Consider the following 25,259-nt stretch of genomic DNA (forward strand, 5'->3'; position numbering starts at 1 on the left):
CAGGCCACACAAAACACCAACACAAGCCAGGATGTCAGTGATGCCGGGAGGGTGGGCCTCCAAAAAAACATTGTGCATTCCAGAAGCAGACACCAATGCCCTCAGCCCATATGGCCTAGGGCAGAGCTATACAAACAGTGTGTCCCGACACTGTACTGTGTCTCCTACAAATGGTGGCCGCGTCGCAGGATGACATGGGTATGAAGGCCCAATTTGCACATAACAGCAGCTAATGAAGAGGCATCACTGTGAAAGAGTGTCAGCACACACCGCCGCAGCAGCGCAGACTCAGAGACACTCTGCCCAATGGGGGCCGGGAGATTCTAAACAAAGCCACATGAACAAGCCAATGGCCTTTGAAAGACCTGCAAAGTGTGTGTGCCCAGGAAGCTGGGCTGAGGTGACAGAGAGTGACAGACAGACGGAGGGAGAGGGAGAGAGAGGGAGGGAGACAGAGGGCGACAGACAGAGGGAGGAGGGTGACAGAGGGAGGGAGAGAGGGAGACAGAGGGAGACAAAATCACCCTTGGGTGGTGTGGGCATGTCCGCTCGTCAGCAGGTGGACTGTGTGCATGTTGACAAGGTCTGGCAGTGCGTGAAACACCCCTTTTACGTTTGGAAATCACTGGGCCATGTGTCAAACTGTGCACGAGTAGATCCTTGCTGCAGGCACAAACCTAACCTTACACCCAGTATACCCACTCACTGTGTTTGTTAGAACCCAGTCACAAATGCTTAAGTTACCTACCTGCATTCTCCAATAGATATGAAAAAGCACCATTTGGCCACGTACAGTGCAACACGTAAGCCGGTTCTGCATCGCTCGCTATGCACGCTCGCTACACTGCTCACTGCGTTCAAAAATGATGCAAAAACAAAGAGTGTGTCACACATAGGAAAAGTGTTGAAAGCTGTGGCCAAGGGACATACCCATGCACCATGCACAATGCACAGGGACTTGCCAAGTACATACAAGGTAGATGACACTTGGCCGTGCTGTAGACAGCACAAGGCAATCCTGTGACCACTGTACACTCAAACACCAACTCCACATGCCACCTACCTACCACAGGAACTCACATTCACTGTCATGCCAGCATGCACCATGAGGGGATAGACACATCACCTGGTAGACCCAATGACAAATCACACCACACCCAACAGCATGCCCGGTCACATACACCCCCCCCCCTTACACAAGCACACACCCCCGGGGCAGCCAACACAAATTGGCACTCCCACAATGGATATGTGACACAACAAGACCAATCCATAGCCAAATAAGTATCCCAACACTCATTAGACAGGCTAAATAACCAGGAGTACATATCAATCTGTCCCCCACAACATACCCATCCACAAGTGCACTGTGAGAGGAATGCTAGACATATCCAACTACCCAGAGGAACTGTGCCAACTTGAATATGTATGAAACATGGATGTCGCATGAAACACCATTAACATTGTCTCTCTCTCACACACAGGGCAACGTCGTCGATCTCCCCCCAACACTGGGGGGGAAGAGTCACAGGACCAGGCTCGGCGTGACGATGATCCCACCGGCACCGACGACTCTCACCACTCCGTGGATGACCCCGACCAACCTGGCCCCTCTGGTGCCCAATCACCTGCAGCACCTGCGTCAGGTACAACTGTGCCAACCACCACCCCCATTCCTTCCACATCCCAGGATACACACAGGAGCCCTGTTCGCACACAACAACGCAGCCAGTGTGACCAGGAGGGACAAGGTACTCCGGGCACCCAGGAGAAGGCAGGCGACCCCGCAAATGCCATCCCTCAGGGGTCCCGGAGATCCGATGTGCCAACAACGGCAGGCCAGGTTCAAGTGGGCAGGGGTGGTGGGAGTGGAGGACGGCGGAGGCGCGAACCTGACCAGACAGCTGAGGAACCCGTTATGTCACACGTCCGCAACATCCTGGACACATACCGGCGTGACACCAGGGGCATCAGCCAGGTAGTGGAGACCCTAAATGAGATTAAGAACCTGCAGGCCGAGCAATATGCCAGTCAACAGCAACACCAAGGACGGATGGAGGCAAGACTGGATGAGCTCGTGGCGGTGCAAACGGACATGAGCCGTTCACTCCGTCGGATTGCCGAAAACATGGGCAACCCTCCCTGTGCCACCAGGCGAAGATCACCACCAGCCACAGGGAGGGATCAGGAGGAGGAGGATTCGTTCGACGGAGCATCACAGACATCGTCACGGCCTGCTTCTGAGGGTCCCCGGAGGAAGGTGGGTCATCCACGCAAAAGACCGTGAGAGTCAGCGGACCATCACCATCTCCCAGGTCACCTGGCCTGGCACCTGGTCCTCTGGCGCAACAGCAGCACCTCATCCAATGACATTCTCTGCCACATGGACTTGCTGGTCACTGTCTGACCAATGTTGACAAAGACTGTGGCATGGACTCTGATGACTTCCAATGGCAAGGATCCCAACTCCCCCTGTGAACTTTGGATTACAGACACCCGGTGAGCACCTCTTTACATCCCCCCAAACACGTACCCCACCAATAATAAAAATCATAAAAATCACGAGATGATGCCGTCATTTTGCATTATTCCATAACATGTGTGTGTTGGAAAGTCAAACCATGCCTGAGTTTTGAAGTAACTCCAACCATGCATACACTGGGGTCTGAGTCTGGCACAGGACACACATGGGTCACAATGTATCATCCAATACAGACATGGGGCACCATACTCACCCGTGATGGGCCCAACCAGCTGAGGGGGTGCCTGCACAACTGTGCGGACAGACCTATTTCGAAGAGCAACAGTCATGCGCAGAGGTCAGGGATCATGTGGAGTGTCCTGGGGTGGGAGTCCCAGGTATGTGTAGCCAGGTGGGAGAACTATGTCCTGCATGCTGAAGTCAGGTGGATGTGGAGAATGGTGGCCAGGCCAAGGTTGGATGCATGGAGATGGCACAATGGGGTCTTGGATGACAGTGCCACAAGATTGTGTTGGGGTCGTGGTCGTGGGCTGCATCCTGAGTGTGGACGTGGATTGTGAAGGTCATCCTGCAGCTGACAGTGATCCATTGCAGCTATCTCTATTGGACGGTGATGTGGCTGGGTCGCCGGATGTTGAAGCAGAGCTGTGCAGATGCACCCTGGATGTGGACAAGTATCATGGGAGTTGTAACGTACTTCTCCGTAGAGTGCAGGGTAGGATTAGACAGGATGTTGTAGTTGACCTGGGGGATGGTCTGTCTTGCCTTGAGGTGGATCGAACTGTGGATCTTGTGCATAATGCAGAGTGTGCTGAAGCCTGAGGTACAGATGCTGGTGATCAGCATAGCACATGTGAGCAAACAATCCATGATGCACACCAGCTCGTGTGCGTGGACACTGTGTGCCTGTGCAGGGCCCTTGCGGGTGGGACACAAGCAGTTGACCCAGCTGTAAGGGGACAATCTGCAGATGAACACCTCAGTCGTGTACAAGTCCAGCATCAGGTGGCCGATGTTCAGCCATCTGCCAATGGATACCATGCATTATTCATGAACTGGCAAGGACTGTGTCTTTGGGGAGGGTGAGGAGCACCTGGCTGGCAATGGGACAACAGATGATGATGAGATGCAGTGCGCATGTCATGTTGTAGAGGGGGATCCTGGACACATTGTAGACTGACACGCTGAGACATGATACCTGCGCCATGTGTCCCACAACAACACCATACTACATGCAGAGGCCTGGAGTACCACTCCCATGGCCTTGTTAGGGTACAGAGCTGGTGGGGATTAGGAGGGACATGACCTGGTTGGTGTGACAGGGCCTGGAAGGCGTGCCAGCGCTGTGTAGGCAGTTGGAGTTGCACACTCATTATGCAAAGGTGTTGTGTGGGCGATGAGTGCATGCCTGAGTGCATGCAACAGATGTATTGGATGGACATTGCTTGGTGGGTGGCCTCAACATAATGGTGTAGCGTGATGTGGCACATGCAAGGACATGAGGCACGTGCAATGTGCACGTAGCATGTGCAGACGGTCCAGCCTTTGCCACCGCAACTGTGTCACACACAAGCAGATTACACCAAAATGAATGGGGGGAGGGAGGAAGGGGGGTGCGTCTTAGAGGCGTGTGTGTGAGGGCACATATAGAAACTCTGTGTGCCCTTGCTGCAGGGCCTGCAGCAGCAGGCGCCATCTCCTGAAAACCATGCTACAAGTTGCACACAAACACAAGCATGTCAGAAAGGACTACTGCAAAAGGTGTATGATAAGGAAGGAGTGTCTGGTTCAACATGGCACACACACAGACAATGGATGCACATGCAGCAAAGTGGCCGTTGTGGGGACTGAGATGCCAAAATACCTACACAGCCATGTACATCATGCACAATACATATCATAATCCCTGACAAATAGCTTGCATCTTGCTACTCTACACATAGACTCATATGCACAATCTGTGATAACTATGCCAGACATGCCGCATGCACAGTGGCAAGAGACCTGCATTGACCGAGATAAGGCTCCTTGGAGGCTGAGGGACACCTTTATTAGTCATGTTTGCCGGAAGGCAAATGTATCTATATTAACAGATGCACAGGTCATGTGGATGAACATGTGAGACCTACACTGGTACCCCCTTTGCACCACAGATGCAGGAAATCCATAGAACGGGCACACAAGTGACGGGTTTGAGGCAAACACCCCGTGCTGCTCACGGAGAGGCTGCTATTCACCATTGAGCCTCAAATGGGGATGTCCCACACTATGTCAACCCGGTGCATCCCGTATGTTTCCGAGGGCAGTGTTACACACATTGATGCCTTCATCACAATCCACAATCCCATTACAGATGACTGTCACCCTGTGTGACTCTCAATTCATGTGAATCCAGCTCCATGTCATGTGCCCCATGGTGATTCCACATGTATGCAAAGTAACCAAACATGAACAGGAGCAGTGCACACACATTCAAAACAAATACCACACCCAAAAAGCCGTGCTGCATCCCTTACCCTAAGGAGAATTTACAACATGTCCGTGCATGTAACGCTGATTCAGCACACGTTGCTGTATTCATGAGGAATAGCAGGAGCACAACGATGCCACCAGCAGACAGCATGCGCAAATACCTGGGAATGAGAGACACACAAGAAGTCAGACAAAAGAAGCACATCCACATGCATGGGCATGTACTCGACACGTATAAGGTTGTCAACATGTTAGGTCAAAATAGTGTCTCAGGAAAAGCATTCTTTTATTACACCATCACTCCAGTGACACATCCAAACACACCTCTGAGTCACTTAGCATACATGCAGATGGACCCACACATTGCAACACATGCCACACAAGGCTCAATGAGTGCACACTCAGACACTGGAACTAACCACTATGCAAAGAAGTTGCGTATGAGCCGACTCCGGATGTCCTCTTCCTCCTCCTCCTCCACATCACTTGCCTCGTCACCAAGCCCTTCATCCTCCACGGGTGGATGTTCCTGCTCATCCGGATCCAGGATGAGTGGCACAGCTTTCTCCACTGCCATGTTGTGCAGCATGCAGCACACGAGGAAGATTTTGCAGACCTTCACCGGTGCATATGGGAGGGACCCACCGGTCTTGTGGAGGCACCGGAATCGGCTCTTCAGGAGGCCAAAAGTCCTCTCTATCACTCGCCTGGTCTGCCCATGGGCGTTGTTGTACCGGTGATCGGCAGCCGTTCTGGGGTTGCGGAGAGGCGTGATCAGCCATGGCATGTTGGGATAGCCAAAGTCCCCTACATGGAAACATCATGGACAGAAGTGGGTCAGGAGAAGCAGTAAGACATGAAGTTGACGCGAAATACAGGACTAACAGAGTATACCCACCAACAAGACATGCTCATTCGTTGCGCAGCTGCAGCATCATTTCAGGCTCCCTGCTACGCCTCATGATGTAGGCATCGTGTGCTGATCCTGGAAAACGAGCACAGACATGGGAAATCACCATGTTAGCAAGACACACAACAAGGGCATTAATGGAGTGGTAATGTTTACGGTTGCGATAGGTTACCTCCTGTGCCTGTGGTGGTACCAAAGCCACATGTGTCCCATCAATAGACCCAATGACATGGGGCATCCCTCCCAGGGCATAGAACTCACCCTTGACACCTGTCAACTGCTAACGAGTTGGGAAATGAATAAACTCATCCAGGTGAACCAACATGGCCTCTAAAACATCATGCAGGACACGGCTGAACATGGTCTGGGACATGCCACCAACATCAGCTATGGTCAATTGAAACGTACAAGTGGCAAAGAAATGTAGGGCTGCCATCACCTTCATCTTGGGTGTCAGTGCAGTAGGATACCTGTGTAGCGGTTGGAGGTGTGATGCCAGCCTTGCGGTCAAGTTCTCAATCAACGGTTGGGAGAAGCGGTAGCGGCGTATACAGTCACGTTCCCTCAGAGCAGCCAAGTCTGGCATTGGTCGGGGGAGAGGCGGAGCCCTGCAGTAATTTGGAAGGGATAACGAAGAGTGAGTACAGTACAACAACAATGTCAATGTTCAACAGCCAATAAACATATGCTACATACAGAGTCAGGTCTGTGTAATATATCCTGGACACGTATGCCAGGCAGGTGACACTCCTACCAAGAGCCAGCTACAAACGTGGATTCTCAAGGTCAACATGACATGGCATGAAACTAGCTGTGGGCCAGAGTAAGTGAACAGGCAGACACATTACAGGAGTGACAGACATCCGCATATGTGCAGAATAATGATGTTTATCATACAGACAGGTTGCGGAACACTAGAGGCACAGCTCACATGTCCTTGAAAAAAGGACAGACCACACACCTTGCAATGAAGGGGTACATGTCAAGACAGATCACACATACATTGAGACTACGCAGATATGTCCTTGTCTCGCAAGTCCATGTTCGATGCACACATACACACGTTACGTCTGATTCCACATGTGTCCTGGTGTGCATAATGGTGTTCCATGCCCATCTACACACAGACACATCTTGGATGCAGCAACTGCAGATGCATTTGATGGAACACCAACAGCAAGCTTATGGGAACACATGACACACACATGACATAGTCACATCGTGCCACGCCGGTAGTTACATGTCAGGTGTAATTATCCATGTACCTGGCATCAGGGGACAGTTGCGGGTGTTGGTGACTGTGCCATGCCAGTGATGCATTGCTCAACAAGTCTGTACTACATGCACACATGTCAAAGGTGTGTAAGGGATGTGTGGCACATAGTGCACCATCACACATGACATGTGTACACAGCTCATCACACATCTATTGGGTTCAAACATGAGGCGATATGTGCCACATCACAGCCTGACACACCTAGTCCCGAGACATGTAGGACTGCACTGACAATGAATTGATGTCCAGCCTTGGCCATGTATGACAGCTCAATTCCTTTCTGTGTGCCGCCTGTCACCAGTGTAAGCTGTGAAACGCACCGTACACACGCTCTGAGGGCGTGTGTAGGGTCCGTATCACTATGGTAGTGTAGCCGTATGCGCACGCCATTGTTATACGGTCTGTACACGCGTGTGTAGGGTCCGTATCACTATGGTAGTGTAGCTGTATGCATACGCCATAGTGATACGGTCCGTACACACGTGTGTAGGGTCCGTATCACTATGGTAGTGTAGCCGTACGCGTACGCCATGGTGATACGTTCCATACACGCGTGTGTAGGATCCGTATCACTATGGTAGTGTAGCCGTACTCGTACGCCATAGTGATACGGTCCGTACACGCGTGTGTAGGGTCCGTATCACTATGGTAGTGTAGCCGTACGCGTACGCCATAGTGATACGGCCCCTACACACGCGTGTACGGACCGGGTCCCTATGGCGTACACGTACGGCAACACTACCATAGTGATATGGGCCGTACACACGCGTGTACGGCCCATATCCCTATGGCGTATGCCTACGGCAACACTACCATAGTGATACGGACCCTACACACGCGTGTACGGACCGTATCACTGGAGTAGTGGTGCCCTAGGGGCGTGGAACGCACCGTACCTGTGTGTGTATAGTGAAATTACATAGGGGACACATGAGGGACAAGTATAAGGGCCTAAATGCAAGCTGGTTGTCATGGAGACCGAGTTTCCAGTTCAAATTATTCATCAGGTGGCCAGCAAAAGTCGGTTGGAGACAATATACAATGTTGCCAAGTGGTTGTTCACTTGACATCATGCTCAATTTTTGAATCATGCAAAGGCCCTCACTGGGGAAGGTTTAAAGGGATTGGAGGAAACATAGGATGCAAATGAGACTGACCAATCACTCTGTACTCCTGTAAATGAAACAGGCCAGCAAGGCCAATATAAGGCAGCCAGGTTCCATGAGAGAGCACTTGCCTGCACAACCTTTCATTCCACACCACTGCTGCTGCTTGTGATTCCTCTGGCACCATGTCCAGGTCTGTGGAGAGGGCCCAGCCATTCACCCTGGAGGAGAATGTGGCATTGCTGGATGTCATCCTCCCACAGTACCCCAGCCTGTATGGGAGACCAGAGGAGCAGGTGAGTGCTGACTCCACTAGCTTAGACTGTGCCCCTTTTTTGTGACTGTCACTTCTGGCATTGTGTCCAGGTGTGACAGACATGCAATGTTCTTTAGAGTGGGTCCCAGGGGGGGGGGAATGGCTCATGTCTCCCATGCATAGCATGCTGTAGTGCATATCTGCACTCCTCACTTGCATAGTGCTTACTGTGACAATCACTGCATGGTGCATGCCACATTCAGCCTGGCTAATCCTCTTGGGAATGTTGTTTCTACAGTCCTGATGTGATTCTGTGTTCCCCCCAGTGTGACAGGTGACTGTACCCACAGATGTGTGTGAGTTGAGTGTACCTGTGGTGAGAGTGTCCAAATGATGTGTTCGTCCCCTGGACATTGGTGTGTGTGTAAGTCCCTTGTCATGTGGGTGAGTGTCTATGTGGAGTGTTGCAGCCCAGATGCATGAGGGATGCATATGCCCGACCCATCTGATGTGAGCAGGGAGCAGTGCTGTGTGTCTGACGTGCTGGGCTAGCCCAACACCTGTGACACCCCCAGTCAAGTGGCACATGTGCAGAGTGAGGTTTGTACCCGCAGTTGCCAATGGCAGGCGATTGTCCTGTGCCTGTGTGTGTCTGTGTACATTGCTGAGGTTGCGTCAGTGGCCTGGGGCATGTGACTGCTTTGAGGTGCTGCACATAATCCTGGTGTAGCTTGTGATGCACAGTTTGAGCCAGGATCATTGATTGTGTGGCACCCCTCATTCCACCTGTGTACTTTCAATGCCACATAGTGCATTTGGCCTTCCCCAGAGGATAATGTCCCTATGACAAAGGTGCAATGAGTTGGCTGCATACTATGCCCTGTTCACACCAGCCAAATTGTTCAAATGTGTGTCTCTGTGACATGTAGTAGGTGTATTGATGTTGTCTCACTTTGTCATCCTCACAGGTAGGCGCCTATGCCAAGGGGGAGATCTGGAAGGAGGCCGTCAGGGCCGTGAGGTCGGTGGAGGGACAAAAGCGGCGCCTGGCCCAGGTGAGGAAACACTGGCAGTGTATCCGGTGCTGGACCAGGAGGATCGCCCGGGTCCTGCTGGGGGACTCACCAGAAGGTCATAAGAACCGTGGGCGCCGCCGCCTCACCCACATAATGAAGCATGTCCTGGCGATGGTCTTCCCAGAGATGGATAGGTGCTTACGGGAGAAGCAGCAGCAGGAAGGGGGTAGGTACATGTGTGTTTGTTGTGTGTCACCAGCTTTTGGAAGTGCCCAGTCGCATGGATACACAGCCAGGGTTTATATGTGCAGTGCATATCCTGCTCCCCCAAGTCAACCCGTGCTGTTCTTCCTCCCTTCCCCTCCTTGACATGTGTACCCTGGTCTGTGTGTAGTCACTCTTGCACAAGGTTATCTAGGCTGCCAGTTAATCCAAGTGCCCAATGCTTGCAGCATCATGTGTGGGGGTGGTACGTGACATGTGTTGGGACCTTGCCTGTGCCCTGACCAGTTCAGTCATTGTGGGGGCCATGTTAGCTGCCACTGATGCTGAGTCACGACATAGGAGTGTGTCTTACAAGTGTATTGCCTTACAGCATGCATGACCAATGTTGTGCCCTCAGACATGATGTGCATGAGTGGGAGATGTGCATAGTTCAGGGACGGTCGCTTCTGTTGCTGTCCTATCCATGCAGGACCATGGAGGAGTGTGGCCACTACAGTCCCCTGGGGCACCTTTTCCTAGGTATCATGTGTGTCATCCAACAATGTGGACATTCTCTGTGTCTTCAGCATAGGTTGGGCTCTGTGGCATTGTACCCTGGCCTAATTTGTATTTACGTAAAGTGTGCTACATGTGTCCACTGTACAGGGTGACCCAATTTAGCTTGTGCATACTCACAGTGGCCAGTGCCTGTGTGTCTTGGTACAACTATCTGATGATGGTTGTTTGTCAATTATATGTGTGGACAGGCTCACGAGGGGTACTTTGTGTACACTCAGGATTTATTGAAGGGCATGTTTGTAATCCCCGAGTAGGAGGTGTAAGTACTTCCTCTGTCTCAATCACATTGTCTCAGGTAGGGGGGGGGGTTTGTGCGGGAAAGGCCTACATGTCCAAACCTTATGTCTCCTTGCCAGGTCTGGCCTGTGTGTGATGATTGTCTGAACATACACTCAACATGCAGTGACCCTGTCATGTTGGGCATGGTTTAATGTATTTGCTAAGCAGCATGTGCCAAAAGTTAGGAGACATGGTTCCTGCTCATCCGTTTTTTGGCAACGGTGTGTGGTCCAGATGCTGTGCTCGACTGTCCCCAGAGACTGGCTCCTCTGTCTAATTTGATATCAAGTTATTTGCTGTTGTGTCATGCTCTCCATTGTTTCCCAGTGGCATGGTGGGTCAACCAACTGTGTGGTGCAGGGCCTACATATGTGCGTAGTATTGTAGATGTTACTCATGTTGTTTTTCATGCTATGCACTGTGACCAATGTAGTTTTGAATCATGTGTCATATGTATACAGGTGTCTGATTTTTCCTGTCTCTTCACCTTGCCCACAGCATCATCGGGGGAAACCGAGGGAGACACTGGCACGGACCTTGAGGAGGGATCCAGCACCGGTGCCACCAGTGCTGGGGAGTCTGGCGCAGCGAGTGGCACGGAGTACGAGGGGAGTGAGGCGGAGGACCTGTCCAGTCCCACCACCGACTATGACGCTGACGGGTCCGAGGCTGAGCTCCCAGAGGGGGCGGAGGCTGGTCCCAGAGCTGAAAGCAGCACTCCATCTCTCGCCGCCCCCTCCATTCCCATCACCGGCCTCCCACTTGCTCGGGTCCCTTCTGTTCGTGCTAGGTGCCAACATGTCTCCTTCGTGCCAGGCACCGCACCCCCTGCCCCTGTCTCCCCTGCTGCCGTCAATGCGGAGTCTGTGGACATTCTGCGGCAGTTGCAAGTTGGTCAGACATCGCAGCTTAATGTCCTCCATGGCCACACCAGACTGCTGACACAGATGGTGTCATACATGGAGGGCATGTCAGCAGCGATGTCTGACCAACGGAGGTTGCTGAGGTCCATAGACTTGTTGTCACTGACTGCAGCAGTGGGTCTCCTGCAGCGCTCCGTCCCCCCCTACCCCTGCATCATACACACTTCCCACTCCCATGCCTGTCCCAAGCACACCCAGACGTCCCCATGCACGCACCCCACCAGACACAGGCAGCACACCACCAGGGAAGGGCAAGCGCACACCTCCTGTCACGCACACACAGGGGGAAGTAGGCACACCCACTGGGTCGGGGGGCAAACGGCAGACATGCAGCCACAGTGGGAGTCCGCAGTCCTCACGACCCACTTCCTCCAAAACCACTCCCCTTAGCTCTCCTGCCCAACAGTCGGACAAAGAGTCATTCACTGCCAGTGTGTCCCTCAGCCCCAGTGTGACACCACCCCGCGAGCGGTGGAGGCAGTTCCCAGCCAGGGTAGTTGAGTCCCCCCCCTGTCCACACCCTCCCCCAGTAGCGCTGCAACCCATCCCACCGACCCCCCCCCTCCTTGGGGCCTGTGGTTCCTTCGGGTGCAGGGGAGACGCTGGGAGAGCTTGCGACCGTGTGCAGCGCCATCCTAACCACCACCTTTGGCACTGCCCCACCCCCTGTGGTGGAGTCATCCGTCCCTGCACCCACAACACCTACCCTTGCCCCTCCTGTCCCTGTGGTGCCTGGTCCTTCCCCCCCACTTGATGCCCCCCCTTCTGTGGATGATATGGAACAGTGAACTGTGCAGGCAAGCTAGGGGATACGCGTCCCAAAGTGGCCCCCACCAGGACTTCGCACATGGCCTGGCCTATGGGCCCTGTATATAGTGGACATTTATTTTGCAATAATTTTTTATGCTGAATAAAGCATTTTATTTTCCATTTGCACACTAATGCTTTTCTGGTCTTGCTGTTGGTGGTGCTGCTCCATGATTTGGGGTGGTGATAATGTGTTAGGTGTCTGGGAAATGTTGTAGTGTGCTGCTCATGGGGTGGACCCTGGTATCTGCGTGCCATCACAAGGTCTCTGCAAATAATCTTTGGTCATGTAAGCTCTTACTGTATGGTGACATTGTCCCAAGATGTGTCCCTTCCTCTGTGGACCCTGACATCTTCCCTGCAGGGTGTTTCCCCATTGTTGTGCTGAGCTGTGTCTACATTTCCTGGGTGTGTGACGGATCCCTTCAACTTTGGCCATGCATGCTCAGCAATGTCTCCACCTGCATCATTTGTGGCATCCTTGGTGGTCACTGTACTTGTGTATGGAGTATATTGACCTGACTTCATGTGGACATGTTCCTTTTTCTATGCATGTGTGTACTCCAAGCCTCGCACACATGTGTTACGTGTTCTGCAGGGTATTTGGTCACCTGACTGACAATTGTGGGCATTGTATCTGTGGGTACTCCACCCTTTTCCTTCCATGGGAGGCAACAACTTGTTGGCTGCCCCAGCACCTGTACATTCCTATCAGTCCTGGAATGTGCGTGACAGTGTGTGTTCCCTTTTGGTCTCTTAGTTTAGTAGGGTGGCACATGAATATACAGTCTTGTTGCATGCTCTCAGTGTGTGTATTGTGCTGCCAGCGCCAGGGGTGGGTATGCATGTGTCATTTGTCATCACACCCACATGTGGTGTGTCATGCAGTGGGGGATGGACATCCACCCTCATGGGAGTAGGACACTGCTGTCAGTGATGTGTTGGCATGCCACTCTCAATATAGTAGCACTTTGTGTATGCCTTCATGCACCCATGGAGTTTTGCTAATTGTAGGATGGTGTACACACCACCATGTCTCTGTCCACTGCTGGGAGGACTCTGCACCCACCCCTCCTATGTCTGGGCACTGCTGGGAGTGTTAGGCACCCACCCCTCCTATGTCTGGGCACTGCTGGGAGGACTCTGCACCCACCCCTCCTATGTCTGGGCACTACTGGGAGTGATAGGCACCCACCCCTCCTATGTCTGGGCACTGCTGGGAGGACTCTGCACCCACCCCTCCTATGTCTGGGCACTGCTGGGAGTGATAGGCACCCACCCCTCCTATGTCTGGGCACTGCTGGGAGTGTTAGGCACCCACCCCTCCAATGTCTGGGCACTGCTGGGAGGACTCTGCACCCACCCCTCCTATGTCTGGGCACTGCTGGGTGTGATAGGCACCCACCCCTCCTATGTCTGGGCACTGCTGGGAAGACTCTGCACCCACCCCTCCTATGTCTGGGCACTGCTGGGAGTGATAGGCACCCACCCCTCCTATGTGTGGGCACTGCTGGGAGGACTCTGCACCCACCCCTCCTATGTATGGGCACTGCTAAGAGTGTTAGGCACCCACCACTCCTATGTCTGGGCAATGCTGGGAGGACTCTGCACCCACCCCTCCTATGTCTGGGTACTGCTGGGAGGACTCTGTACCCACCCCTCCTATGTCTGGGCACTGCTGGGAGTGATAGGCACCCACCCCTCCTATGTCTGGGCACTGCTGGGAGTGTTAGGCACCCACCCCTCCTATGTCTGGGCACTGCTGGGAGGACTCTGCACCCACCCCTCCTATGTCTGGGCACTGCTGGAAGTGATAGGCACCCACCCCTCCTATGTCTGGGCACTGCTGGGAGTGTTAGGCACCCACACCTCCTATGTCTGGGCACTGCTGGGAGGACTCTGCACCCACCCCTCCTATGTCTGGGCACTGCTGGGAGGACTCTGCACCCACCCCTCCTATGTCTGGGCACTGCTGGGAGTGATAGGCACCCACCCCTCCTATGTCTGGGCACTGCTGGGAGGACTCTGCACCCACCCCTCCTATGTCTGGGCACTGCTGGGAGTGATAGGCACCCACCCCTCCTATGTGTGGGCACTGCTGGGAGGACTCTGCACCCACCCCTCCTATGTATGGGCACTGCTAAGAGTGTTAGGCACCCACCACTCCTATGTCTGGGCACTGCTGGGAGGACTCTGCACCCACCCCTCCTATGTCTGGGCACTGCTGGGAGGACTCTGTACCCACCCCTCCTATGTCTGGGCACTGCTGGGAGTGATAGGCACCCACCCCTCCTATGTCTGGGCACTGCTGGGAGTGTTAGGCACCCACCCCTCCTATGTCTGGGCACTGCTGGGAGGACTCTGCACCCACCCCTCCTATGTCTGGGCACTGCTGGAAGTGATAGGCACCCACCCCTCCTATGTCTGGGCACTGCTGGGAGTGTTAGGCACCCACCCCTCCTATGTCTGGGCACTGCTGAGAGGACTCTGCACCCACCCCTCCTATGTCTGGGCACTGCTGGGAGGACTCTGTACCCACCCCTCCTATGTCTGGGCACTGCTGGGAGTGTTAGGCACCCACCCCTCCTATGTCTGGGCACTGCTGGGAGGACTCTGCACCCACCCCTCCCATGTCTGGGCACTGCTGGGAGGACTCTGCACCCACCCCTCCTATGTCTGGGCACTGCTGGGAGGACTCTGCACCCACCCCTCCTATGTCTGGGCACTGCTTGGAGGACTCTGCACCCACCCCTCCTTTGTCTGGGTACTGCTGGGAGGACTCTGCACCCACCCCTCCTATGTCTGGGCACTGCTGGGAGTGATAGGCACCCACCCCTCCTATGGCTGGGCACTGCTGGGAGGACTCTGCACCCACCCCTCCTATGTCTGGGCACTGCTGGGAGGACTCTGCACCCACCCGTCCTATGTCTGGGCACTGCTGGGAGGACTCTGCACCCACCCCTCCTATGTCTGGGCACTGCTGGGAGGACTCTGCACCCACCCCTCCTATGTCTGGGCACTGCTGGAGGACTCTGCACCCACCCCTCCTATGTCTGGGCACTGCTGGGAGTGTCAGGCACCCACCCCACCTATGTCTGGGCACTGCTGGGAGTGATAGGCACCCACCCCTCCTATGGCTGGGCACTGCTGGGAGGACTCTGCACCCACCCCTCCTATGTCTGGGCACTGCTGGGAGGACTTTGCACCCACCCCTCCTATGTCTGGGCACTGCTGGGAGGACTCTGCACCCACTTCTCCTATGTCTGGGCACTGCTGGGAGTGATAGGCACCCACCCCTCCTATGTCTGGGCACTGCTGGGAGGACTCTGCACCCACCCCTCCTATGTCTGGGCACTGCTGGGAGTGTTAGGCACCCACCCCTCCTATATCTGGGCACTGCTGGGAGGACTCTGCACCCACCCCTCCTATGTCTGGGCACTGCTGGGAGGACTCTGCACCCACCCCTCCTATGTCTGGGCGCTGCTGGGAGTGAAAGGCACCCACCCCTCCTATGTCTGGGCACTGCTGGGAGGACTCTGCACCCACCCCTCCTATGTCTGGGCACTGCTGGGAGGACTCTGCACCCACCCCTCCTATGTCTGGGCACTGCTGGGAGTGATAGGCACCCACCCCTCCTATGTCTGGGCACTGCTGGGAGTGTTAGGCACCCACCCCTCCTATGTCTGGGCACTGCTGGGAGGACTCTGCACCCACCCCTCCTATGTCTGGGCACTGCTGGGAGTGATAGGCACCCACCCCGCCTATGTCTGGGCACTGCTGGGAGTGTTCGGTACCCACCCCATCTATGTCTGGGCACTGCTGGGAGGACTCTGCACCCACCCCTCCTATGTCTGGGCACTGCTGGGAGTGTTAGGCACCCACCCCTCCTATGTCTGGGCACTGCTGGGAGTGTTAGGCACCCACCCCTCCTATGTCTGGGCACTGCTGGGAGGACTCTGCACCCACCCCTCCTATGTCTGGGCACTGCTGGGAAGACTCTGCACCCTCCCCTCCTATGTCTGGGCACTGCTGGGAGTGATAGGCACCCACCCCTCCTATGTCTGGGCACTGCTGGGAGTGTTAGGCACCCACCCCTCCTATGTCTGGGCACTACTGGGAGTGATAGGCACCCACCCCTCCTATGTCTGGGCACTGCTGGGAGTGATAGGCACCCACCCCTCCTATGTCTGGGCACTGCTGAGAGTGTTAGGCACCCACCCCTCCTATGTCTGGGCACTGCTGGGGCTAATGGCCTCACACCCCTATGTGTCTGTCCACTGGCGTGGTATGACCCGTACCCACGTCCTAAGGCCTGGGTATGGGCCGTACCCCTACGGCACCCCAACAATGGGGGTATGGCCCGTACCCACGTCCCAAAGGCATTGGTACGGTACATACCCCTACGGCACTCCAACAATGGGGGTACGGCCCGTACCCACGTCCCAAAAGCATGGGTACAGGCCGTACCGCCATTGTTGGGGTAACGTAGGTGTAGGCTTGGTACGACCCGTACACACGTCCTATACGCATGGGTACGGGCCGTATCCGCCATTGTTGGGGTGACGTAGGGGTAGGCGTGGTACGCCCCGTACCCACGTCCTATAGGCATGGGTACGGGCCGTATCCACATTGTTGGGGTGCCGTAGGGGTACAGCCCGTACCCATGCCTTTGGGACGTGGGTACGGGTCGTACCCCCATTGTTGGGGTGCCGTAGGGGTACGTACCGTAACAATGCCTTTGGGACGTGGGTACAGGTCGTACTGTCATGGTTGGCGTGCCTTAGGGGTAGGCGTGGTACGACCCGTACCCACGTCCTAATGGCATGGGTACGGTACGTACCCCTACGTCACCACAACAATGGGGGTACGGCCCGTACCCACGTCCCAAAGGCCTGGGTACGGGCCGTAACGCCATTGTTGGGGTGGTGTAGGGGTGGGCGTGGTACGACCCGTACCCACGCTCTTAAGGCGTGTTGTGTTGTTGTGTTGACGGTTCGCGTCCATGTCCACTTCGTTGTGGTGGACGCAGGCCTTGGTGGACACGCCCCCACCCCCGAAGTGACCAGGCCCTGGGGGTCAGGTATGTACAGAGCATGTATGATTTTGAACTTGGGTGGGGGTTATGTTTCCTGCTCCCCCTTTGCCCCTGGGTGTTGTTCTGACCTTCTGCGGCGTCTGCGGCGGTTCCTGTACACCAGGTCGACTGCTATGAGAGCCAGGATGACACGTAGGTTGGGGTCCATGGCTGTCCGTCGCGTACAGATGCTGCTTCTGTGCGTCGTCCTGATTTCCCGGCATTTTTGGCTGCCGTAAAATATTGTCCATGCGGAGTGACGTGGGCACGAATCGTACTTGCTGGTTCGTGAAACGCTGCCTGACTCCGTCCGGACGTCACATCCGCGGTGTCCTAGATCAGAATTGTGGGTATTTTTTTGTCGGTCGGTGGTTTTTACGAATCGTACGGAAATTGTGTTTCCGTACGAATCGTACTTGCATGTTTGTATGGTGTTTTACCAGGGTACGAGTCGGACGGAGAAAACGCTCCGTCCGACGGTTCGTACCCGGGTTTTAAAGGATCGGAATCGACACCAAAATCTGAATATTTATTAATGTTTTGCAACAAAAATCCCACCTCAAAACATTAATACGTTATCAACTACAGGTAACTTATTCATAAACAGGAAAGAGTCCTCAAGTAACTCCTTCCCGTTTGAGAATGATGAAATAATATTTTTAAGAGTGGGCAGTTGTTCCAAATTACTAATTTTTTTTTAACACAGCATTTTCCTTTCAGGAAAAAGGTCTACACTTGGTAAAAATTCCTTTATTTAAAAGCAATCACAGACATGGTGGCCTACTGCCACCAGTAAGCCACTTTTCAGTGGTGGTTGCAATTTCTAGGGGGTTGCAAATTGCAACCTACCTAATTAATATTTATGAGGTAGGTCGATTTATGGCCTAGTAGGAATTGATATTTTGCAAAATACCACACTGATTGCAAAAATACTGGTCTTGAATTGTGAGCAGTATTTTGCTGAAGGTGCTTCGTACATATGGCCCCTAATCTAAAAACAGAGATTGAAACAGTAGCATTGAGTGCTGCAAAAGCGTGTAAACTAGGGTATAGCACTACTTCATGCTCCCCCTTGTGGCAGAATTAGTGAATATACATCAAAGGGAGACTTGGAGCAAACTGGGCTATGGCCCAGGCCTATCTGGGAAAGTGAGCTTTCTTTTTCTTCAACTCATCTCTGTCTATTTAGTTACACAGTGAGGGTCCAAAGTTGATAACTGGGATTAAATGTAGGTTTATTACAAATTGAAAGCCAAACTGATGTATACAAGTCTCAAGAATATGTAGTAAAAATAGAGAATTACTACTGGTAATCCAAATTGTCTGACAAAGTTCAACCTCAGTAGCATAAAACACACAAGGAATTCAGTAATAGCAATGTAGAACATAAGAAACAAGATTTGGTGTTCAGTGTATGATTTCCGGTCTTCCTGCCTATACATGAGTAAATCTAAGTTTTCCTAATCTAAGTCTAAACTTAAATAGCATTCTAAATCGGGAAACCTTAACTAGATCCAGGAAGGTGTCATCAAGGTGTAGAAGTCTCCGAAATCAAGAGTATTGCATAGAATAAAGCCACATAACAGAAATATAGCAAAGTGGTCAGTACCCTTCTGAGTCTAAAGGAAATCCGACTAATGCTAAAATGTGACCACCAATTAAAAGTATACAGAACATTCAAGAATCCCACATCATGAGTCTCAGTACTTTTCCACCTTTTCATGGTAAAACATGGCAGCTTCACTTGAAACTCTCCTCTTCTGGTCGACATGTCAGAATGTCCTTGTATTTCTCCCATCTCCAGATACAACATGAAAAGCGGTCCTCCCTTTGTTCTTTAGTGCCTATCATCCTTGTCAAAACTCCTCCTCCCGAGCCTCAGTATTGCTCATACAAAATGTGCCTTTCACAAACTATGAGATAATATGAACACACCTGCAAGAAGAAGTTAAAATTACAAACCGAACAATCTTTCATGTTAAAGGTTAAACATTAGACTCCAAATGCTAAGGCTTTTGGTCAAGTTAAGGTGGCAAGCATCTCAGTACACGTTTAAATTCATGACTATAGATACATTTATAGTCATAAAATAAATACAGAATACTATTTAAATGAATACGTAATTGGGAGAAGCTGGCCTGGTATATGATGTCCACTAATGTCAGTTGGGCACCATGCAACTGTCCAGACAACCCTTATGGTGATTTAAGTGGTCTTAGACAACCTTAGAAGCTCTCTAAGTGGTAGCTCTGGAGAGCAGCCTTCAGGCTTAGTCCAGAAGGAGTGTAAAGTAGCTTGTTTTACCAGAATGCAATCTTATAGTATAGGTTAAGTGATAAAGAACCACACAAGGTATTTATAAAAATATGTATTTATTATATAATACTCTCTAACACATAGAAATTCTCCTACCCGAAGATATGCTTAATGCACACAATACTTTAGCAAAGAAACACGGTAAATAGCACGTAACACACAGTGGACCCCAGGGGGGGGACCAAACGATATATTAAGAAAGTGGTAGAAGAATTACGACTCGGGTCAAGACAATGTCAAGAGGACGTAGAAGTGCTGGGGACCCAAGGAACCACCCAAGGTGAGCAGATAAGGACCCCACAGAGAGAGTGTGCAATGTGGGAACAAGACTGCTTACTTCGTACAACTCTATGGGTAGGTCGTGGTTGGATTTTTAAAGTTTAAGGACCCTTCCCAGTGGACTCTGAAGAAACCCCGTGGAAGATGGAACATTGGAGAGCCACCCCATCCGTGGATACCCTAGCACCCACGTTACCTACACCAGGGAAGCCGGGTGCATACGTATGAAGTGGTGTCGGAAACCGCAGTCTAACCCACTGGAGGACTGGAGGAAAATGCCTCTGTTGAAGAAGGAGAACATGTAGTGTGGAATCAGAAGGTGTATTCTAGATGAGAGGTACCTGCAAGCAGAAGGAACAGAGTTTATATCACTCAGGAGTGACCAGGAGACTTGGAAGACGAATGCCCTCCAATGTTGTTTGTTGCACGATGGATGACGATGACCTTGACTCTGCAGCTGTGAGGACCAGGCAATGCTGAGGAGGACCAGGAGCCGTGCACGAACTGTCCCATGAAGGTTGTCGAGTGCTGAGGGGTCGGTGTCACCAACAAGCCTTGGGAAATGCAACCAATGCAGGAATCGAAGAAGAAGCAAAGTCGGGACCAGCAAGGTCCAGGGAACTCACCAAAGGGCAATCAGGGTAGTCCAAAAGAAACAAGTGTGACCCTGAAATGGACCCACAGGCCATAGGCACTAGAGTCGCGAGAGGACCTCAAGCAGCACACCAAAAGATGCAGGCCACGGTGCACATGATGCGGTGGGGCTGAAGAATCTGGTCAATGGAGATGCTTGAGGTGGGGGCTACTTGGAGCCCAAAGATCTTCTTGGAAGGAAGCTAACAAGCCTTTGCCACTGCAGGTTGATGCGGTGCAAAGGGTTTCGGTTATTGCAACCCTCACGAGGGATACTGGCCTCAAACTTGGTGAGAGGGCAGGGCAGGCCTCAGTAGCTGTGGAAAACCACCACTTGTGTTGCAGAACCTTACGGAGTCTGGAGGAGCTCAGGATCAGCAGACCAGTAGACTTAGTTGTGGTACCTGCTAATGCAGGAGAGTGACTCATTCACTCCAAGGGAGATTTCTTCAAGTATCTTTGATGCTTCACAGGCCTTAGAAGATTCCTGTTTGGTGCACAGACACAGACGATGCAGCAGACTGGAAGGGAGACGTTGTCAGGCCCAAAGGAAGTCCAGAGTGCCCAGACTGTTGAAGAAGAAGTGGTGACTGATCTGAATCTTATCCCAAGATGAATCTAGGGACCTACACCCAGGTAGGCCCTTAAGTACCTTGGAGAAGGGTTGTGATGATTCAGGGCACCCTCCCAGGGGGGCGGTTACTCCCATGTCCTTTGCCCAGTTTCGCGCCAGAGCGAGCGCCAATGGCTCCCAAGTCTAGTTTGATCTGAACTATGCAGAGGTACACCAAATGTGCCTCTGATACAGACTTAGTGGCGCTGCAAGTGCACCGACCCGGTCCCAATACACTAAATCCTGTCTGGGAGGTGGTCACACCTCCCTGTGACAAGATGCCTATTGTTCTGCCTTCCCCTGCTCGAGCTTGGCTCGGCAGCAGGAGGGAAGAAATGTGTCTCTGGTCGGCAGCAACCATTTTGTGCTGTCCGGGTCTAGAAGGTTGGCACCGGGAACACTGAGAGCCTAACGGAGGACTCTTCCAGTGCTTGGAATCATACCTGCCAAACTATTTACGGATTGGGGGAATGATTCCAATATGTTTGATACAAAATGTGATAGGATTTGTTGGAGCCATTTTCGAGATGGTCATCGCATAATTACTCTGTGCCCCTCTATATAGTATATGGCTGCTTCACTGACAACCCGGGAGAATGGACTCCGTAAGCTATACGGGAGTCCTGCTCATGCAAGGGCACCCTTTTACTTTGAACCAAGCACCCTGCCATCAGGATTGCAAAGGCCTGCTATAAGGGTGACATAGGTTTTAAATGCAGTGACCCTAGATATAGGAAACCTATATCTTTAGTAAGTAGTGCTAGTACCAGCTTACACAGGCTGCAATGGCAGGCCTGTAGTTCCATTTTGAATGGTCTTCCATGGGTGGCATAATGCATGGGGGTCTTCTGGGGTACCTATGCCCTGGGTACCTTAGCACCATATACTAGGGACTTATAAGGGTTCCCCAGGATCAATATGGGATGTACCTAAGTACTGAACACAACAATTTAGAGCGAAAGCAGGTAGACTGGGGTCCTGATTAGCAGGTTCCCAGTCAGACTAGTCATCTTAGCACCAGGCAAAAATTGGGGCTACAATAGAAGCAGATCCTACTTTCCTACAGCGACTATACAAGAGTTAACAATATTATTTAAACTACAATTCGGTGACACTGTAAGGAAGGCATTAGTTTGCACACTCATATAAATGTCGGGATTATACAGTAAATGAACCTTCAGTACCTGGTCAAGTGCATCACTTTACATTAATAATATTAAATCACACAAATATATGGTACTATATGCATGTATATATGGCATATTCATGACGTGAAAGAGTGGAGCCAAAATTATGCTGCTCCAGGTTCATATAGGTGCAAAATGGCCCGGGAACAAAGTGCAAGTTCATCATGCCATAGTGGTTTTTTTTACATGTTGAACTCACATAGGTATAAGTGACCCCAACAAATGTTTGCACCTTTCATTTGCGCAGGGTTTCCGTGGCTTGAAATTCCACCAATGTTTAATCGGCGCGTCACACTGCATGTTGCCCCTGACCTTGCCACCGCTTAACAGACTCCTGGATAATGAGCATGGAAAGAGGACTGAGGTCAGGGGGTGTAGGGCGACATGCAATGAAAAGGAGACATGCAAAGTGAAAGTCTGCCTGGGTGAGAACAGAGAGTTATTCCTAGAAAATCAACTTCACAATGTAAATATTGTATTCCGCCCTTACCACCGGTAATTGAATCACATCGAAAGAATCATTCCGAGCACCAGTAGCTTTAATGAGATGAAAAGTAATCATAATTACTTACCTTGAAGTGCATTTTCACTTATCCCTGATAGAGTTTAGCATGTTCTCTGTCTTCTCTGCACTTGAATCTGTTCTGTCAAGGTTCAGTCAGCTCGGGCCTGACACAACCCATTAGGCTGGGCGACGATTGAGTTGTGTGCAAGGCTATTTACTGATGTTTTACAACAATTTGTGTGCCCTATGGGTGGTAGTGATTTATCACAGCTCGGATTGTTTTCCAGGCGGTTCGTTATTTATGCTTATAACTTGTTTCTGTTCTACAGGATGCCTACTCCTTGCTTCTGAATCTGAACAAAGGACAGCCTTGACTCCCTCCCTGGGAATCTGTATAGTAGAAATAATTTATAACACATCACAGTTTGAAAGGAACCCCAACCACAAACCTTTGCGACATAACATGCTCTTTCACCTTCAATTTCACCCACACATGCTTACACATATACACATTCACACACACACTCTCGTGTAACACATACTCAGCCACAAGCGCGCACACAACATACTTTTAAAGGTATTTTTTTTTTACTTACTTCAAGTGCCAGGGATGGCCATATTCCAGCTAATTGTACTCTATTTTGTTGTATTACACTAATAGTGAATAATGTAACATTATTCACTATTAGAGTAATGCGCAAATTGTGAGAAACAAGAGAGTGGAGCCCCAATCTACGTCCATAAGGACAAGCTGCCACTAGTGCTTAATTTGTAAAAAAACACAATTGCCTGGGCTCTCATCAGGAGGCCACTGCAGCCTGCACCACACATTGCCCCTGCCATGCTGTCAAATCATAGTAACAAAACAAGTAATATCTATCGCACTCTAACAAGTGTGACAATTCAGACTATACCAGACCCCCAAGCTATAAGAAGGGGTTGGGCGGCAGGTGATAGTAATTTTTAATGTATTTTCAATTAATAATAAACTGCTACACACAGCAGCGGCCCGTGGAGGGAGTTCCGTGGGGCGGTAAGGAGGGGCGGGGGAGGGGCAGGGTGGGGGGTTCTAAAAACCGGAATATGGATAATTGCAGGTAAGTTAACAATTAGATAAATAAAACGAATTTTGTAGCGCACGCTGCATCGTCTAAAAACCGGAATATGGCTAATTGCAGGTAAGTAAACAATTAAATAAATAAAACGAATTTCGTAGCGCGCGCTGCATCGCAAAATGCGATGCAGCGTGCGCTACGAAATTCATTTTATTTATTTAATTGTTTACTTACCTGCAATTATCCATATTCCGGTTTTTAGAACCCCCCACCATGCCCCTCCCCCGCCCCACCTTACCGCCCCACGGAACTCCCGCCACGGGCCGCGGCTGGCTACACAGAGGACGATTGCGGCCTGGAAAGGGGTGGAGAGACAGATGGGATGGGAAAAGAAATTGACAAAAGCGACGCCACTATGGAAGGGTAGGAAATTGCCAGAATTTGCGAAACTGCAGGGCTCCTGTGGCTGGGACACCGTTGGTATTGCTACAGTGGCTGACATACTCAAAGACGGGGACTTAAGCACATTTGCAGGTCTTCAAAGCGAATATCAGTTGACACACGCAAAAATACAAATACTTACAACTGCAACATGCCTGGAGGGCACAAAAAAGATACTACAGGCATCCCTGAATATGCACCATTGGAAGGTAGACTACTATAAGAGGAAATGCCCTCAAAGGTGGTTTCCTGGACATATAAAACTCTAATTAACAATATTCCTGACAGACTGAGATCCCTCAGGACTAAATGGGAGGAAACCACGGGTCCACTAGATTACATTGACTGGGACGTGGCCTTGATGGACCCAAGAGAGGTGGCGATTCAGCACTGCTTAAGGTTGATACAATTTAGAGTCCTCCACAGGGTATACTGTGACAGGGCTCGATTACACACTATGGGAAGAGCAGAAACGCCCAACGGTTTACGCTGTAAAACAGACTGAGGCACCTATATACACACGTTATGGGAATGTCAGAATGTACAAAGCTACTGGTCACGAATAGTAAAGGAACTTAACGATATATTAGAGGCACAGATACCTATGAACACCAAATATGTTATACTCGGCATCCCTACAGATGTTAATCTCCCTAGACACAAACTCCTATTGAGCAACTTGGGTTGATAGTTGCAAAAAGAGACATTGCCAGGCACTGGGGAGTTAAGGGCCTGCAAACGCTAGCGGAATAGCGAGCCAGTATGGACCTATATATGGGGGCCGAGAAGACAACATACACTGCCAGAGGATGCCCTAAACAGTGTACCAAAATATGGCTGAAATAT

The sequence above is a fragment of the Triturus cristatus genome, chromosome 3_1 (genome assembly GCF_964204655.1).
Source record: "Triturus cristatus chromosome 3_1, aTriCri1.1, whole genome shotgun sequence".
Classification (NCBI taxonomy): Eukaryota; Metazoa; Chordata; class Amphibia; order Caudata; family Salamandridae; genus Triturus; species Triturus cristatus.